Consider the following 19,541-nt stretch of genomic DNA (forward strand, 5'->3'; position numbering starts at 1 on the left):
CGGGGCGGGGGGGTCAGGTACAGCTACCCCGCGCATTCCCGCCGGCCTCGCTCGGTGCAGCCAGAGTTCAGACAGCTCATCGCTGGAGTCAGCACAAAAGGGTCCCTGTTTCGTTGGCCACTCGTCCAGCGGTGGCCGGCTGCAGCTCACACCCGTCCCCTTTGGATCAGCCCGGTCACGGGTACGGGAGCGGACCCAGAGGCAGATGCTCCCACGCGCGGTTTGGGATAGCTACGCAAAGACCCTCCCAGAGAGGTTGTTAGAAAGCTCAGACATTTGTGCTTAGGAAAGGAAAGGGGTAAAGTGACTGGGAGGGGGTGTGTGTGTCGGCGGGGGGCGGTGTGGGTGAGTGGTACTGAAGGAAGGAGAAACAGAGAGATTTCCTTTGTTAGACAGCAGGAAGAAGTTTTCTTTTTTAACCCCCGCCCGTGTAACGTTAGACCCCAGCGCTCCGGATTCATTCAGTATAAAAATCCGTAACAACTGCATTCAGTGACACCCAAGTGCCGAAGTCTGGCAGTACAAGGCCGACAGGATCCAGCCCTTGGTTCGACACCGAATGCAGCACCGTCTTGTGGTATTTCTCTAATTTAGTTAAATAAGTGGCAGGAGCATTTAAGAGAATTGTACGGGTATCGGAGTGAAATCTGCCGGGTGGTGTATCAGCGGGGACGGCGGATTCTAACTTCTACCTCCTCTGTAGCAAACACTGTAAATGGGAGACCTTTGCATAACACATTCCTATTCATTATACTACAGCTCGTCTTTTAAATGCCCGGCGAGGGATTTCTTAGGCCAGACAACTCACAGCAAGTATTTCTTCAGTTGTCTTCAACTCTAGCATATGTTTCTAGCTAAACTACTCCAGATCAAGTTGCTGTTGTTTGAAAAATGGTTGTTTATGAACCTGATCAATGAAACAAACCATTTGACATGAATGATTAACGCTCTCCTTTTGCCTCCTTCAAACCAAACCCACAGGAATTCAGCGCCAAGCTGACAGCCATGAACAAGGACAAGGTACAGTATCAGAGGGGTAGCCGTGTTAGTCTGTATCAGCGAAAACAGCAAGGAGTCCTTGTGGCACCTTAGAGACTAACACATTTATTTGGGGCTATAAACCACTTCATCAGATGCCTACTGTATTTTTCACTCCATGCATCTGATGAAGTGGGTTTTAGCCCAGGAAAGCTTATGCCCAAATAAATTTGTTAGTCTCTAAGGTGCCATAAGGTACAGTGTGTCACATTTGGCTGAAGAGAACTATTTCTCTTCTGCTACTGAATATTCCTCCTGAATCCGATGGCAAAGCACATGACTTGACTGCCTGTATCTCTGCCCTGGTTTCCAGAGGGAAGCCCAGTTCATTATTTAAATATAGCCTGACAAAGGCTTTGGGGCAACTTTGTGCTGGTAAAACAATGGGAGGTGAATGGAAAGGAGCAGAATGTGGGAATGTCAGGACTTGTTGATGTGTGCTTGCATGCTTGTTTTTCCCCCTCCTCTCCATGAAAAGGGTCTGATTTTCACATCATCTGGATACTTTTAGCTCTCCACAGCAATGGGATGAACTGGGCTGACCTTCCTGGAGGTTTGCTTAGGGACAGAACAATGTTTGTCTTGTCCAAACACTATGAATTACTCAGTGCTCCATGACCAGCCCCACAATCAACTGATACAAATAACATGCACAATTAGGGGAACCCTTTTGGAAGAGGGAAAACAATATATAATAATAAAGTGCAGTGAAAGAGAGAGGCAGGCTTAATCCAGCCGCTATGGCTGGGCTGAGAATGGGGTGTCTGTGTTTATAGCAGTGTACACAGACAAGTGAGTTTGTGAGTACCTGCTAATACATGCTTTATGGCTGGGGTTTTAAAGGAGTTGGGTGGCCAAATCCCTGTTAATTTCATCTGCTCTTTGGAAATCCAAGACATATGTGGGAGTCTCTTGCTCAGAAGAAAATATAGGGTGAAATCTTGGCCCTACTGTAGTCAATGGCAAAATGTTCACTGACATCAATAGGGCCAAGATTTCACCCAGAATGGAGTGACACATTATTCTCATCAGATGGCCTAATAACCCACCAGTGGCAGAGGAGGCAGATCCACTTCTGGGTTATGGAGGGTCACCAGTGAGGAGCAAGGATAAATAATGTATCCAGATCTAACCCACTGTACACTTTGTTTACATGGCACCATTTTGACCTTTTCCTCTTAGTGGGCTGGGAATAGAGCTGGGTGAAGATATTTTGGTGAATAGTAAATGTGCTGAAAAAAGCATTCTGAGGGCACTGCAGCTATTCATGAATTTGGGCCAAACTCAGCAAACAGTTCTGGCTGAAAACCCTCCCTGACAACAACAATTTTTGAAATATCAAGATGATTCATTTTGAAAAAAAATCAAAATGAATTTTAAAATGAAGTGTTGACTCAAAATGGTATTTTCAGAAGGAAAAGTGTCATTTTGATTGCACATTTCTTTTCACAATATCATTTCAAATCAACAGTCAGAATGTTTTATTTTGATCCACTCACCCCGTTGTTTTTTGGTTTTTGGTTTTTCATTTCAATCAGAAAAAACAGGGCAAAATCAGTTTTTTTCAAAATGAACAGATTTTTTTATTTCACCTTCTGAACCAAAAAATCAATTATTTGCTTAGCTCATTTGGGAACAATCTGAGTTTTTAGTTGCAGCCTCTGGTGCCCCAAGAAGGAGGAATAATATGGGAAACAGGATGCTTTGGAGTGTCTGAATATATAAATGACATTTTGGTTATTTTTTCCTTCTTGTGGGATTTTTTAAAAATTAAATAGCTCCCAGGATTCAAGGAAGGCTTTTGACTCTCCAGTGGTGGTTAGAAGTGACAAAACAAGGTAGAAAATGTTTAGATATGGTTATTTTACAACTATAGACTTATATACACTGGGCCGCAATTCATTGTTAACCAAAGGCACCCAAAACAGTACTTCCTAGATGCATAGATTCATTGATTCCAAGGCCAGAAGAGACCACTGTGGTCATCTAGTCTGACCTCCTGCATCACACAGGCCATAGATAATTCTGGAATAATTCCTTTTGAACCAGACTGTATCTTTAACACAAACCAAAACCCAGTCTTGATTTAAAATCTCCAGTGACAGAGAATGCACCATGACCATTAGCAAATTGTTCCAATGGTTAATGACCCTCCCTTATGCATATGCAGTGGTAACAGCCATCTGACAAACTGCATCTACCATTTACCTGTGACTCCTTCCTCTTCACTCTGCCTATGAATCCCGGGCTTCTCAAATGTTTTCAGAGGGTACCACGTCCTAAAGGAGATTGCCTCATAGACACTTTCCCCCCCAATTCACCATCACACAACAGCCCTGTGGCAACTACAGAAACGAGTTTCATGGAAATGTCTTATCAAGAAAGGATTTAATGCATTTTCAGTTTCTTTTAATGTGATTTAGAGTCCGGAAACAACCATGTGACACACAAGCTGTCCAAGTATCCATTTTAGGATTTTATACCACTGTTCATCACAGTATATGAGGCTCACATTGTAAAGGTATTTAGACACCTAACTCCCATTCAGTGGGAGCTAGATATCTAAGTAACTTTTAGGATCTGGCCTCAGTGCCTAGGGTGGGATCCACAAGAGTATTTAGGATCCTAGACCTCAGACTTAAGTGCACAAGTCCCAGTTTGGGACCCATTGTTACCCGCAGAATTCCGCTGAACCCTGCAGGTGCCTAAACTCATTCAGCACCCAAGTTTTTCAGAGTAAAAATTCCCTCTGCACCTAGGATTCTGCCCCTGGACCTGTGCACTGCTGCCTCCTGTGGTTGTCCGGGCAACGATCTCCCACCTGACCCCTAGAGCAATTCACAAACCGGGGGAAAGATAGGAGTTCAGCTGCTTAAGTTGCGTGCAGGGCCTGACCCTGTAGGCATGGAGAGAAGCTGCTTACTAGATTGGGTTCCATTCAAAATCCAGGAGGAGGAAGAGTTGCCCACCTTATAATTTTCAGCCCAGTGGTTAGAGCACTCACCTGGGATGTGGGAGACCCAGGTTCAGTTCTCCCCGCTATGCTTAAGAGGAAGAGTGCGCCACCACTGGTCTATAGGATATACTGATGCGTGGCTCCCTCACTCTCTTCTGTTGAAGTCATTGTACTGAGGATAAATAATGAAAAATTGAAGCAGGGAGGCTGGCTGTGGGGTCTTCCATCTCCTAGGTGGTCCCATAACCACTGTATTACCCATTATGTCTCTCTTGGGTCCAGTGACTATTTTAGTATTTATCCACAGTGGAATAGTCATTGGGTGAGAGTGTCTGAGGTCAGCCCCCTGCTCCAGCCACTCTTTCATTATGCATTCACGGTGCAACAGCTTCGACAGGAGAGACTGAGGAATCCCCACATCGCAATATCCCGCAGCTGAGTGGCTAGAGAATGCTTGACGGAGACCCTTGTTCAAAGTCTCTCTCCCCCTCTGACAGAAAGGGGGGGAATTCAACTTGAATCTCACACATTGAGAGGAGTGCTTGAACCACTGGGCTAAAAGTTATAAGATGAGCACTGACACCACTACCACCATCTCCTCCTCCATTTGGTGTGGAGCGAGACAGGCACCTAACTTATGCCACACAAAGTCAGCTTCTCCCAAATGTGGAATGTCCTATCCAAAGCCAGAATGGACTGTGTAGTGAGTCAGAGTGGCCTCCCTCCAAGCCTGACAGTGAGGGACCACTACACACCCGTGGTGGGTGGAACCGAACCAGCCCCGCCCCTGCCAGAAGTGCACAGGCGGGACAGGAAGTATAGAGAGGTCCCCACAGCTCAGTTGGGGCCAACCTAGGGAACGAGGCAGACATCTCAAGCCCTCTGCAGGACTCCAGACTAGGCCCCGAGCCGTCCCACACCCTGCCACCGGACAAGAGGAGTTACTGGGACTGCCATCAGCCATCTGCCCAGAAGCCACTAAGGGTGTGTGGCCCATGAAGCCGTGCCAACGGACTGCAGTAGGAAGCAACCCAGGAGAACCAGATGTTAGTCAGGTTTGTGCTGTCGCAGTACAAATCAGTGTGTTTCGGTGGGATCCACCCTCCACTGTTAGGGCCCTGGGCTGGGATTCCCTGCCGCCAACCCCACCCCCAGGTTGGCTGCCTACTCACCCCAGGCTGGAAGACCTGTGCCTTGTCTGTGGCCTGCCTCAACCAGGAGGCTGTGGGCCCCTAGACTGTGATTGCTGTCTGCTCCAGCCCGAAGGCTGACGCTAAAGACTGCTTGCTGCTCTACCCCGCCCAGAGGGTCAGAGCCCCAGACTAGTACTTGCTGTCTGCCCCAGCCAGGAGGCCTTTGGCAAAAGACTGCTCCTGTCTCTGCCCCGCTCAGAGGGCCAGAGCTATAAACGGTGAATTGCTGTCTGCCCCTGCCAAGAGGCTTGGGCTAGAGACTGCTTGGCTCCACCCAGAGAGCCGGAGCCTCTAGAGCGTCAATTGGCTGTTTGCTGTCTGATGCAATAAGGCAGAGTGGCCTACCTCCAAGCCTGACAGTGAGGGACCGCTACAGACTACATTACATTTGCACATCTGGTAATACTCATCCATCCAATATGGGCTAATATAGCTCATGAAAAGCTGGGGTTAGAAATGGGTCCTTGATTTTACAGATGAGCTGGGGCTGCCCCTTTCTAATGGGATACAGCACTTGTTTTTAGCTTTGGAGATCATGAAATAGCAGCTCTGAAGGGCTGGGAATTTCAAAACAGCATAAAGGATTTGTACACTTAGTTCCCATTAATTTAAATGGGAACTGGGCATCTAAATCTCTTGGGTGGCTTTGGAAATCTCAGACTACACCTGCAACAATACTGTGTATTGGAAATAGAGCTGTTCACAAATTTACAAGTTTCAACAAAAATGAGGAGGGGGGAATTCAATGAACTATTTCACTGATAATTTCCTCCATTTTTTTTTTGCCAGCTCTAGTATCAGTCAGAAATTACTGAACATTTCAAAATTTTGATGAGGAAAATTTGCTGTGGATTTTTGGTGGAAACCACCTTTACTTTTATTAAAAAGCTACTTTGAAGACTGAAGTGGTTTCAGTTGAATTTTTAGCACAAAGGCAGCCTGGCTCTAGAAAGGAAGGATATTAATTTTAGGCCACAGTTTAACAACGTAGGAAAATAAAAGATATAAAAGACTGCAAAGTGACTGCAGGGGAGACTTATGAGTCAACATAGACCTCTCATCTTAGATATGTTTCTTCAAATGAAGACACAGAGAATATCAAAGGGGGTAACACCACAGATAAGGTGGCAAACACTACAGGCTGAGAAGGACTTTAGGGAGTTGATTATGGAGAAGATGAGGTCAGCAACACATGAGGAAGGAATGGATAAATTTGGGAATTTTATGGCAACAAATATATTGGAAAGTGCTAAACAAATAGTGGGTGAATCAAAAGGAAAAACCTTTATTCAAAAATAAACTTGGTGGTGGAGCGAAAAAGTACAAGAAGTGATAAAAGATAAGAGAAAAAAGTTTAAACTCTGGCAAAGGAGTAGGAGCAAAGGAGACCTGGGGGAATACAAGGCAGTGAAGAAATTGGCCAGGAATGTAGTTGAGAAAGCAAAGGTCTTTGAAGAACTTTATGCTAGACTTGGAAGAAAGAAAGGGGAAAAAGATGCATATAGACTGGTGAAAGCATGGGACAGAAGTACTAAATATATAAAGGAAGTAAAGTTCATCAAAGATGAAACTGGTATTGTGTTGACTGATGAGTCGTATAAAAGATCAATGGAAAAGGTATTCTGAACTGCTTTTAAATGAAGAAAACCCAGGAGAGCAATGCAACTTCAAAGTGATGAATTTAGATCTAGTGGAGCCTATCACGCCAGATAAAGTGGCAAACGCTGTGAAAGAAAATGAAAAATAATAAGGTCCTAAGCTCAGATGGAATCCCTAAGAAAAAGCTTGGAATAGAAGGCATCCATCTCCTGAGATCCCTGTTCAATTCAATCATGAGGTGGGAAAAGATACCAAATGTGTGAAGGAAAAGTATCTTGGAGCCAATATACAAGGGAAAAGGTGATGCTGCTGGCAATGGTACAAATTATAGAGGTATAAAGCTGATGAGTCATGCAATGAAATTGTGGAAGAGAGTCATCAATAAGAGACCAAGAAGGGAAGTAGATATTAGTGCAAATCAATATGGCTTCATGCCAGGAAGGAAAGTCGACAATAGATGCTGTTTTTGCCCTGAGGCAGCTATTAGAAAAAATTAGCGAGAAAAGGAAAAATATTCACATGGTGTTGGTTGATCTGGAAAAGGTCTTTGACCAGGTTTCAAGAGAACTCATATGGTGGGGTCTGAGGGAGAAAATGGTACCAGAACTTTATGTGTGGCTCTTTCAAGCCATGTATATAGGTGCAACATTAATAGTCAGAACCTCTGGTGGTGAAACAGATGAACTATGGGTAAAAGGTCAGAGTGCACCAGAGATCAGCACCAAGCCCTTTCTGGTTTATCCTTGTTCTGAATACCCACACAAGCAACGTACGGATGGAGGCAGCTTGGTACATGCTGTTTGCAGATGCTGTCATTCTATGCAGTGAGGGAAAATATAGTTTCAAAGAGGATCTTGATAAATGGAGAAATGTGTTGGAGAGACATGGGCTCAAAATACGCAAAGGAAAAACAGAGTATTATGATATGTAATTTCAATATTGTGAACACTGAAGAATTATCCTTGAAATTAGATGGGCAAACAATACCAAAAACGCAGTTTGAGGTATCTGGGTTCCAGAATCCAGGAAAATGGAGGATGAAATTAGAGCTGGGATAAAAAATTCCTGGCTCAAATGGAGAGAGATAAGTGGTGTGCTACATGACAGGAAGATACCATTAAGATTAAAAAGGAAAGTCTACAAAACAGTGGTCTGTTCAGTTTTAATGTATGGTGCTGAGTGCTGGGCAACAAAGAAGAAATGTGAGCAAAAGATCTGTTCCACAGAAACGCAACAATTGAGAAGGATGAGTCGTGCAAGCAAGCAAGACCATGCGAGGAATGTGTGTATTAGAGACATGATCAAAGTAACACCCACAACTGAAAAAATGAGAGAGGGCAGGCTCAGATGGTCAGTCATGGAAAGCTCAGTCCTGACAACTAAGTGGATAAGAAAGTCCAATAGACAGAAGGAAAATCCAACTCTGAAGGAAAAAGTCAGAGAGGCCATCCCCAGAAGAAGTGGTGGGATGTCATAAAGGCAGATACATTAGCATGTAGTGCCATAGAAGATACGTTTCTGAGCAGAGCACTTTGGAGGGAGAGGGCTCGCAGAGTGGACCCCATTTGATGGGACTAACTCAAGGAAGAAGAAGAATTTAACAAAGTAGATAAGCACTTGGCTGACTTTAAGCAAGTCAGTCCCGCTCACTCCAATGGGACTACTCACATGCTTAAAATGAACAAGTGCTAAATACTTTGCTGAATTGGAGCCATAGTAACCAAATCATATTATCATTTTAATTGCCTCAGCATTTTGAAAATAATCTTCTTGTAAAACATGGAAATCCATGACACTGTGGCATGATTTTCTCTTTTCCCCAGTCTAGGTCCTACCCTAAAAAGCAGCTAACCTGCAAAAACGTATTTCCATCCACACATCAGCCTGCCCTGCTGCTACAGTTGTAGACAGATGTTAAAGTGGCCAGGTCATACGTGCGCAGCAGGCTGATGAGCCCATTGCAATGGTACAGGAAGGGTGCCAGCTCGTGAGAGTTCTCATGTTGAAAGCCCTTTGTGCAAGGAGATATGGTTTATTTGCTGCTTTCAACTTCTTAGTGAAAAGGTGCATTCCCATGTGGCAGCATCTTTGTCTACCCCTTGGACTGGTCTGTGCAGAGAGTTATGACCTGTTTGCTCATTTGGCACCTGTACTGCTTGCACTGGAATCAATGAGAGCTTTATGATTGATTTCAATGAAGATCTAGTCTGTGATGCTGGACCTGATCTCCACGCTCTCCATCAATGCCTAAGGTCCAGATCCTGCAGAAACTTATGCACATGCTTAGTTTTACACATTGTGAGTAGTGCTATTGATATTAATGGGACTACTCCCAGTGCAAAACATTGAGCACATGTGTAAGTCTCTGTAGGATCAGTGCCTGAGTCAAGGAATCAGAATCAGGCCCATAGTGACAGGCAGTGTTTAGTTATGTATGGTTCTCAAGCTGCTTCCCTACACAGTTTGAAATCAGGATTCTCCACCCTCATGGTGCACTGGTTTTGTTTTATACTTACATGAACAAGGATGTGTGAAGAATGCCCGGTGTGTATGCATAGTTATTTGGTTAACACTGTACTTAGGCTTGGAAGGATTCAGTTTTTATCTGTAAATATTGATCGACTTCACCATGCACACACACTGATGAAAAAATATTTCCATCCATAATAATTGAAATTTACAGATAGGCAAAGTAAGAAAAGTGCTGCTTGAGAATTGATTAGGGTTTGATTTAAGGCCATTTACTTTGTGTATTTTGATGTATGATGTTGACAAATTAGTGTTTTAACAGTTATAAAACTTTAACATTTTGAATCTCAGCATCTAGTGTCATCAAATAAGAATGGTAAAACCCATAATTTCGCACAACTATGAAAATTAAATTGATAAAAATTTTAAAAATGCTTAAAAGTGAAAATAGACACGATTCATCAAAGTTATATAAAAAAATATCGAATTCTGCCCATCCTGACTTTACTATATAGATTGAGGAGCGGTGGCCGAGTTGTTAAGGTTCTTGACTGCAGTTGTGGGTTGGACGATCTCACACTCAAAGGCTTTCTCCAGTTCACCCAGCTGCAAAACAAGTGCCTGATCCATTAGGTTAGAGGCACGAGAGGTGGTCAGATGTGATGCTGGCCAAAACACTCCCTTGTGTGTCGATGGCTATGGAAACTGATGCACCTGTGTCAGCCTCATGAACCATCTGTAGCTTGGAGCAAACTTTGACTTTGACATAAGGTGGGCATTTATAGGCCCTAATTCAGCAAAGTAGTTAAGCACATGCCTAACTTTAAGCATGTGAGTAGTCGCAGTAAAATCAATGGAATTACTCACATGCTTAAAGTTAGGTATGTGTTTAAATACCTTGCTGAATGGGGCCATAATTACCCCAAAATGGAATGCAATTAATTGCTGTTCTTATATACTAGGTTTCATTAACTGAATATTTGATACTCACCTTGTAGAACCTTTCTCAGATGCATTTCTCTAATCCCCACACTTTATGATCCTTACAAAAAAACCCAGGCAGTCTCTAAACACCTGTCAATAAAGATTTACTAGTAGAGGTGCCATAGCAGTGAGGGCTCATACTTCTAAAGATTTTGTTATTTTTACAATATACTGTACTATGCTTATAAGGGCCTTATAGTGGGTGACCATAAACCATGCTGAACAATTGTCAAAATAAGTGGAAAAAGTACATCTGGTGACGCATTAGTCTTGATTTTTACAGTATTTGCTAACTTGCTTGGTAATTCACAATTGTCAATAATTTGTAACAGTCTTGTCATTAGTCTGAATTAGTAAGAGTCTCCTATTATATATTATTGGGTGCATTCACTTCTTGAGTACCTCTGGAGGCTGCATGCAGTATTACAGGCCTTTTCCTGCTCCCGGCACCCCTGTAGGTTATCAGCCTCACTTATAGATTCATAGGGACCATAGGGATTCAGAAGGGACCATTATGATCATCTAGTCCGACCTCCTGCACAACGCAGGCCACAGAATTTCACCCACCCACCCCTGCGAAAAACCTCTCACCTATGTCTGAGCTACTGAAGTCCTCAAATTGTGGTTTGAAGACTTCAAGGAGCAGAGAATCCTCCAGCAAGTGACCCGTGCCCCATGATACAGAGGAAGGCGAAAAACCTCCAGGGCCTCTTCCAGTCCGCCCTGGAGGAAAATTCCTTCCCGACCCCAGATATGGCGATCAGCTAAACCCTGAGCATATGGGCGAGATTCACCAGCCAGATACTACAGAAAATTCTTTCCTGGGTAACTCAGATCCCACCCCATCTAATATCCCATCACAGGCCATTGGGCCTATTTACCATGAATATTTAATTACCAAAACCATGTTATCCCATCATACCATCTCCTCCATAAACTTATCAAGTTTAATCTTAAAGCCAGATAGATCTGTGGAGATAGAGGTGGTTAGGGACTATTTAGAAAAGCTGGACGTGCACAAGTCCATGGGGCCGGACGAGTTGCATCCGAGAGTGCTGAAGGAATTGGTGGCTGTGATTGCAGAGCCCTTGGCCATTATCTTTGAAAACTCGTGGCGAACGGGGGAAGTCCCGGATGACTGGAAAAAGGCTAATGTAGTGCCAATCTTTAAAAAAGGGAAGAAGGAGGATCCTGGGAACTACAGGCCAGTCAGCCTCACCTCAGTCCCTGGAAAAATCATGGAGCAGGTCCTCAAAGAATCAATCCTGAAGCACTTACATGAGAGGAAAGTGATCAGGAACAGTCAGCATGGGTTCACCAAGGGAAGGTCATGCCTGACTAATCTAATCGCCTTTTATGATGAGATTACTGGTTCTGTGGATGAAGGGAAAGCAGTGGATGTATTGTTTCTTGACTTTAGCAAAGCTTTTGACACGGTCTCCCACAGTATTCTTGTCAGCAAGTTAAGGAAGTATGGGCTGGATGAATGCACTATAAGGTGGGTAGAAAGCTGGCTAGATTGTCGGGCTCAACGGGTAGTGATCAATGGCTCCATGTCTAGTTGGCAGGCGGTGTCAAGTGGTGTGCCCCAGGGGTCGGTCCTGGGGCCGGTTTTGTTCAATATCTTCATAAATGATCTGGAGGATGGTGTGGATTGCACTCTCAGCAAATTTGCGGATGATACTAAACTGGGAGGAGTGGTAGATACGCTGGAGGGGAGGGATAGGATACAGAAGGACCTAGACAAATTGGAGGATTGGGCCAAAAGAAATCTGATGAGGTTCAATAAGGATAAGTGCAGGGTCCTGCACTTAGGATGGAAGAATCCAATGCACCGCTACAGACTAGGGACCGAATGGCTAGGCAGCAGTTCTGCAGAAAAGGACCTAGGGGTGACAGTGGACGAGAAGCTGGATATGAGTCAACAGTGTGCCCTTGTTGCCAAGAAGGCCAATGGCATTTTGGGATGTATAAGTAGGGGCATAGCGAGCAGATCGAGGGACGTGATCGTTCCCCTCTATTCGACACTGGTGAGGCCTCATCTGGAGTACTGTGTCCAGTTTTGGGCCCCACACTACAAGAAGGATGTGGATAAATTGGAGAGAGTCCAGCGAAGGGCAACAAAAATGATTAGGGGTCTAGAGCACATGACTTATGAAGAGAGGCTGAGGGAGCTGGGATTGTTTAGTCTGCAGAAGAGAAGAATGAGGGGGGATTTGATAGCTGCTTTCAACTACCTGAAAGGGGGTTCCAAAGAGGATGGCTCTAGACTGTTCTCAATGGTAGCAGATGACAGAACGAGGAGTAATGGTCTCAAGTTGCAATGGGGGAGGTTTAGATTGGATATTAGGAAAAACTTTTTCACTAAGAGGGTGGTGAAACACTGGAATGCATTACCTAGGGAGGTGGTAGAATCTCCTTCCTTAGAGGTTTTTAAGGTCAGGCTTGACAAAGCCCTGGCTGGGATGATTTAACTGGGAATTGGTCCTGCTTTGAGCAGGGGGTTGGACTAGATGACCTTCTGGGGTCCCTTCCAACCCTGATATTCTATGATTCTATGATTCTTTTGCCCCCACTGCTTCCCTTGGAAGGCTATTCCAAAACTTCACTCCTCTGATGGTTAGAAACCTTCATCTAATTTCAAGTCTAAACTTCCTGGTGGCCAGTTTATATCCATTTGTTCTTGAAAGGAGTGGCATAGCCGGGTCATACAATCAAAGTGAATCCCTTCAGGGGTAGCAAAACTGCAACAAACCTGTTTATCTGCCCTCACTAGGGTCTTCAGCCCCAGCTCTGGGCCCTTTAAATTCAGACCTTCACTCAGGCTTTCAAACGAGACTTGTGCACTTCTCTGGGCCAAGTCCTATATTTTTACCCATTCCTTCTAGATTTTAAGATCTCTGGGGCAGGAAATGGCTTGACATTGGAGTACAGAGCAGCACAGACTACACTGATCAGATTGGAGAGGTGATAAATAGGAGTAACATTTCCTTACATATATAAAACTCCCATTTCATTGACTATTTTGAATGAGTAAGGCTGAGCGGGATTGGGCCTTTTAATAGGGTGCGTGCACACACATTCAACAGATAAAATGCCCAGATTTAACTCACAAGGAGAGAAATCTCCAGCCATGTATGTTGCTTGGGGCATGATGTATCCACTAGCCAGGTTTTTTTTAAATGATCTAGAGATGATCACAATGGTCCCTTCTGGGTTTATACTCTGTGAATCTGTAACGCCAATTCAGTATCCAAAATAATGAGTTTAAATGGCAAAAACAAAGCTGCAGTCTCTACAGAGATACCCCATGGCATACAAAGACTCCAGCGCCAATGAATAATTGAAATTTGCTAGGGCTTCAGTGTCACTCCCTAATCTTAAATTATAGAATGATAGAAACGTAGGGCACGAAGGGACCTTGAGAGATCATCTAGTCCAGCCCCCTGTGCTGAGGACAGAACCGAGTAAACTTAGGCCATGCCTGACAGGTGTTTGTCCAACCTCTTTTTAAAAACCCCAGTGACCCCACAATCTCCCTTGGAAGTCTATTCCAGAGCTTAATAAACCTTATTGTTAGAAAGTTTTTCCCTAATATCTACCGTACATCTCCCTTGCTGCAGATTAAGCTCTTTACTTTTTAACCTACCTTCAGTGGACATGGAGAACAATTGATCACCTTCCTCTTTAGAACAGCCCCTTTAGCATATTTGAAGCCTGTTATCAGGTCCCATCTCAGTCTTCTTTTCTCAAGGCTAAACATGACCACTTATTTTAACCTTTCTCCATATGTCAGGTTTTCAGAACCTTTTATCATTTCTGTTGCCCTCCTCTGGACTCTCTCCAATTTGTCCACATCTTGCCTAAAGTATGATGCCCCAAACTGGACACAGTACTCCAGCTGAGGCCTCACCAGTGCCAAATAGAGAGGGACAATTACTTCATGTGTCTTATGTACAGCACTTCAGTTAATTGACCCCACTATATTAGAGTTTTTTGCAACTGTATCATATTGTTGGCTCCTATTTAATTTGTGATATACTATAACCTCCCGATCCTTTTCAGCAGTTATTCCCCATTTTGGAGTTCTGCCTTTGATTTTTCCTTCTCAAGGGTAGTACTTTGCACTTGTTTTTACTGAATTTCATTTTTATTGCTTTCAGACTAATTTTCCAATTTGTCAACATCTTTTTGTTTCTAACCCTGTCCCCCAAAGAGCTTGCAGCCCCTCCCAGCTTGGTCTCATTTGCAAATTTTATAAGCAATACTCTCCACTCCCATATCCAAGTCATTCAAGAAAATGTTGAATAATAGCAGACACAGGGCAGGCCCTTGCAGGTCCCCACAAGATACACCCTCAGAGTTTGATAGTGAACCACTGACTATGGTTTTTGGCCAGCTGTGTACCCACCTTATAATAATTTCATCTAGACCAGTGGTTCTCAAACTTTTGTATTGGTGACCCCTTTCACACAGCAAGCCTCTGACTGCGACCCCCACCCCCATAAATTAAAAACACCTTTTTTATATTTAGCACTATTATAAATGCTGGAGGCAAAGCGGGGCTTGGGGTGGAGGCTGACAGCTCACGACCCCCCTGAGGGGTCATGACTCCCAGTTTGAGAACCCCTGATCTAGACCACATTCCCTAGTTTGTTTATGAGAATGTCATATGAGACTGTGTCATAAGCCTTACTAAAATCAAGACATAGCACATCTACTGCTTTCCCCTGTTCACTGGGCCCGTAACCTTGTAAAAAAAAGAAATTAGCTTGGTTTGGCATGATTTGTTCTTGACACATCCATGCTGGTTATTGCTTACTACCCTATTTTCCTCTAAGTGCTTACAAATTGAATATTTAATCGTTTTTTTCCAGTGTCTTTCTAGGTATTAAAGTTAACGCTGACTGGTCTATAATTCCTGAGGTCCTCTTTGTTCTCCTTTTTAAAGACAGGTACTACGTTTGCCCTTCTCCAGTCCTCTAGGGCCTCACCCGTCTTCCATGAGTTCTCAAAGACAACTACTAATAGTTTCAAGATTTCTTTGCTTAGTTCCTTAAGAACCCTAGGGTTAATATCATCAGACCCTGCCGACTTGAATACATCTAACTTATCTAAACTCTTTAACCTATTCTGGCTTGTGTTCCTTCATCTGTGTTGTTAATATTGTGTTGAGTATCTGGTCACCATTAACCTTTTTTCCCCCTATCAAAATAGGAATTAAACACCTCAGCTTTCTCAATGTCATCCATTATTAGTTGTTCTTCCCCACTAAGTAGTGGCCCTACACCAGCCTTCATCTTTCTCTTGCTCGTAATGCATTTATAGAACCCATTTGTATTGCCTTTTATATCCCTTGCTACTTGTAACTCATTTTGTACCTTAGCCTTTCTGCTTTTGTCCCCATATGCTTGAACTATTTTTTTTGTACTCATGCTTAGTAATGTGTCCATGTTTTCACTTTTTGTAGGACTTCTTTTTGATTTTCAGGTCATTAAAAAGTTCTTGATGTAAGCATATTGGCCTCTTAGGCTCTGTCTACACTGCAGTTAAAAACCCGTGGCTGGCCCAAGCCAGCTGACTCAGGCACATAGGGCTCAGGCTAAGGGGCTGTTTAATTGTGGTGCCCCTTAGCCAGAATCCTGCAAGCCAGACTCAGCTGGCATGGGCTAGCTGCAGGTGTCTAATTGCAGTGGAGACATACCCTTACTGTTCTTCCTTTCTTTGCTTTGCACTGGGATAGCTTTCCATTATGCCTTAAATATGGTCTCTTTGAGAAATTGCCAGTTCGCCTGAGCTGCTTTTTCCCTTCAATTTTCTTCCCATGGGACCTTACCTACCAGTTCTCTGAGCTGTTAAAGTCTGCCAACATGAATACATCTAATTATCTAAATAGTCCTTCACCTGTTCTTTTATGTGCTTTCCTGAAAGAAAAAGGAATACTAGGGAGAAGGCGTCCTATATAACCCAGTGATATTGGGTCTGTAACTGGGGAATGAAATAAGAGTTGTTGCTGTTCTGACTGCATATGGTTATGTTCTAATCTCAGTCGTCAAGCCCTGATCAAAAAGAAAAAGGAATTGATGAATCTCAGATGGGAAATGCCTATTATCACCATCATCATTATAATCAAGGATAAGATATAACTACATGCAACATGTCTGTGAGCCTGGTGACATACATGGCAGCACTTTAAATGGACATTAAACCTTCTGAGGATATATCAGCTCATGGTTATTAACTGTTATTTATTAATTAATATAATGTCAAATTAACCTTGCGCTGAAATATGTTTCAATGGGTTTAATGTCAAATTAAATCACTAATCAGCAACACAGACAGCAGGTAGCAACATATTATCACTGATTACTAAGATAAAATATTTTCCCAGCTGAGATTCATAAATTCCTTTTTCTTTGCAATCAATTTGTTATAAAAAAAAAGTCTAGAAGAAGAAGAAACTGCAGCAGCGGCAGTATAGGACACAATAAAAGAAGAATCTATTGTGTTGGTATATTCACATAGAAACTTTAAGATGCCTCACTACCATCACAAGACCCCTTTTGTCCCCACGGTTCCTCTCCCCTTTAAGGCAGCGGGATCCCCCCCTTAGGGAGCAGGCCCTGGACACAGGAAGCATCAGGCAAGGCGCTACGCTACCATATGGCTGTGCAGCCCACCAGGAGGGAAGCTGCCTGCCCGAAAAGCCGTCGGCTCCGGGGCTCGCAGAGGGGGCTGGGGGCCAAGCCTGTCACGGGGGCCATGTGTCCCGCTGACTGCGGGGAGGAGCGGACGGGGCTGCCGGTCGATGGGAGGGAAGATGGGTTAGTGGAAGGGGATTAACGGCGACTCTCCTTGCGCCGCATGGAGCCCGCAACCCGGGGGAAGGCCCCAGGAAGCGATCCCGGAGCTCGGGCCGGCCTGGGCTGAGCGAGAGGGCGCCGGAGCGCGGCGCCCTGGCTCGGCGGGAGGCGGACACGTGCTGCGAGCGCAGCCGGAGCTCCGAGCAGCCTCCTGGCCGGGGCAAGCTGGCGCTGTCCGCTCGGAGAAAACCCGCGATCCCTGATGCCCTCGGGGCCTTTCGAGCCCGGGCCGCGGCTTTGCAATCCTGGTCCGCACTGCAGGGCAGCCCCCGGACCGCCCTGGGGCGCGCGGCGGGTTATATGGAGAAGGAGCCGGTGCCTGCAGCTCTAGTGTTAATGTCCTGCGCAGATTTCTGCCGGGTGTGAAGAAACCATCCGCTGCCAAGAGCTAGGGGGAAAGGGGCCGGTGGCGTGAAACCCGGCCAGCAAACAAACGGCGGCGAATATTTGCTTTAAAAGCCCCAACACTGGGGTTGGGTTGCTATGGAACAACATAACCACAAGATGCAAACGAATCCGACGGGATCTTAATTTGGGCGATTTAAATTATGAACTGCTAATGCAGGGAAGAGGGTTTCATTGAGTAACTTTCAGAGAGAAAAACATATAGCAAATGAATTATATATATATATTCATTTGTGTGTATATATATATATATATATAGAAAGAGAGAGAGAGATCTAATTGATTAGTTTTCAGAGGGATATACCATTACAAATACACTGATATATATTTATATTCAGAAAGGGAAATTCAGTCAGCTAGAGAGGGGGATCGATCGGGTGGATAGATAGATAATTCTGACTGATACAGAAGGCTGAATTTCCATCGGTGGATCTATTTAATGTTTTCCTTAATTCGTTAAAGGCTCTGAGGACACGGCATGCCCGCTAAGCAGAAAGTGTTTGTGGAATCGCTTGCAAGGGAAGAATTTACTACGTAAGAAAAGTGTTTGTCATGTCATGGCAGCGTTTTCTTTTGAATCGAGGGGATTCTTTTAACCTCTTTCTTTCTTGTCGCCGTGCGCGAAGCGGGAATTGATCAAAACGGCCCTATTTGATAATTGGGGCTGGATCTAGGCAAAAACTCGCCCCCGTTTTGGTGGTGGTTTTTTTTTTTTAAGTTGTGCAAACTGCAACGCCTGCCGCAGAGCCCGTGAGGCCATGGTGCGTGCGCTCCGATGGGTTTCTTCCCCCCTTTCTCGTGAATCTCGGGAAAGAAATAGCGAATTGTGTACTTAAAACTGAGTACTTTTTCCCAGGCTCGCCTTCAAACACTTGTTGCCCTTGCCTGCACAGGGGTATGGGGACTGGGCGAAACCTGCTGCATTTTTTCCAGTTGTGCCCGCTCCCGCTCCCCGGAAAAAGTTCGCATCATTCAGCTGCCTTGCAAAAATTCCTCTGTGGGGAGGAAACAATGGGTGATAGCATAAGATAGCTCTATGGGTTCCTTTTATCCATGACCATCCTTGCATCTGGCTTTTTGGTAACCGCCCTTGCTCATGTCTACCCGAAAGAGGCTGTAAAAGAATCTCCCCTGTCTAGACCAGACTGGGCTTTTGGGGCGGTTGCAAACTGAAAACTCTCACTTCGAGCTAAATTTCACCGTTGCCTCTCAGCCTCTCAGAACCTTTCCCTAAAGGTACCGGTTCAGACCTCTCCGGAATTAGATCCAACGTGAAACCCATTGATCTCGCTCCAGTCCATTTCTTCTCTCTAACGGGAGCTGCTGCCTACTCGGTCCGTTTCAAGGCTAAATATGATTCCCCACAGGAGCCTGTACACTGGGTTATATCACCCCTCCACCCCCCACCCCACCCCACCCCCCGCACACCGACACACAAAGTATTAAAAAGAATCCTGAAAATCTGAACATTATGAAGCGGGGTGTAGGGGAGTTCTGCCTCCGCGGAAACTCCCCGGAAGTTAACGGGATCCGATTCTGCTCCCAGTAAAGTCAATGAGGAGTTTTGCCAGGCTATGAAGTGCAGAAAACGGCGGCCCTGCCGAGAGATATGGAAGTTTGATCGCTCTCAGAGTTTACGGGCAAATGAATACGTTCTACTGCTCTGATACTGTGATCATTTTGTGGGGACTCAATTTTAGATCCTGCCCGTCACCTCGGATTTGAGGCCAGGGTGCGTCCGAGGTGAAAGGAGTGGGGGGGGGGAGGGGGAACTCTATGTAATGTATTTAAATCGCAACTTTTAATAAAATCTACACTATTTCAAAAGTCAAATAACTTTCAATGTTTGCATTCTTTACAGCTTTTTTCTTCTATTTTTAGCAATAAACTATTATTTTCACATCTGTCTGCAAACTATATTTCTTTTTATTTTTAGGGGAGGAGAACAGGATAAAATTTTCCCCTCTAAAAAAAAAATTATTTTAAAGTTTTTTTTTCTCCCCCAAGTAATTGTAAGTTTTATGGAAATCCAAA

This window comes from Natator depressus, chromosome 14, assembly GCF_965152275.1.
Source record: "Natator depressus isolate rNatDep1 chromosome 14, rNatDep2.hap1, whole genome shotgun sequence".
Taxonomy (NCBI): domain Eukaryota; kingdom Metazoa; phylum Chordata; order Testudines; family Cheloniidae; genus Natator; species Natator depressus.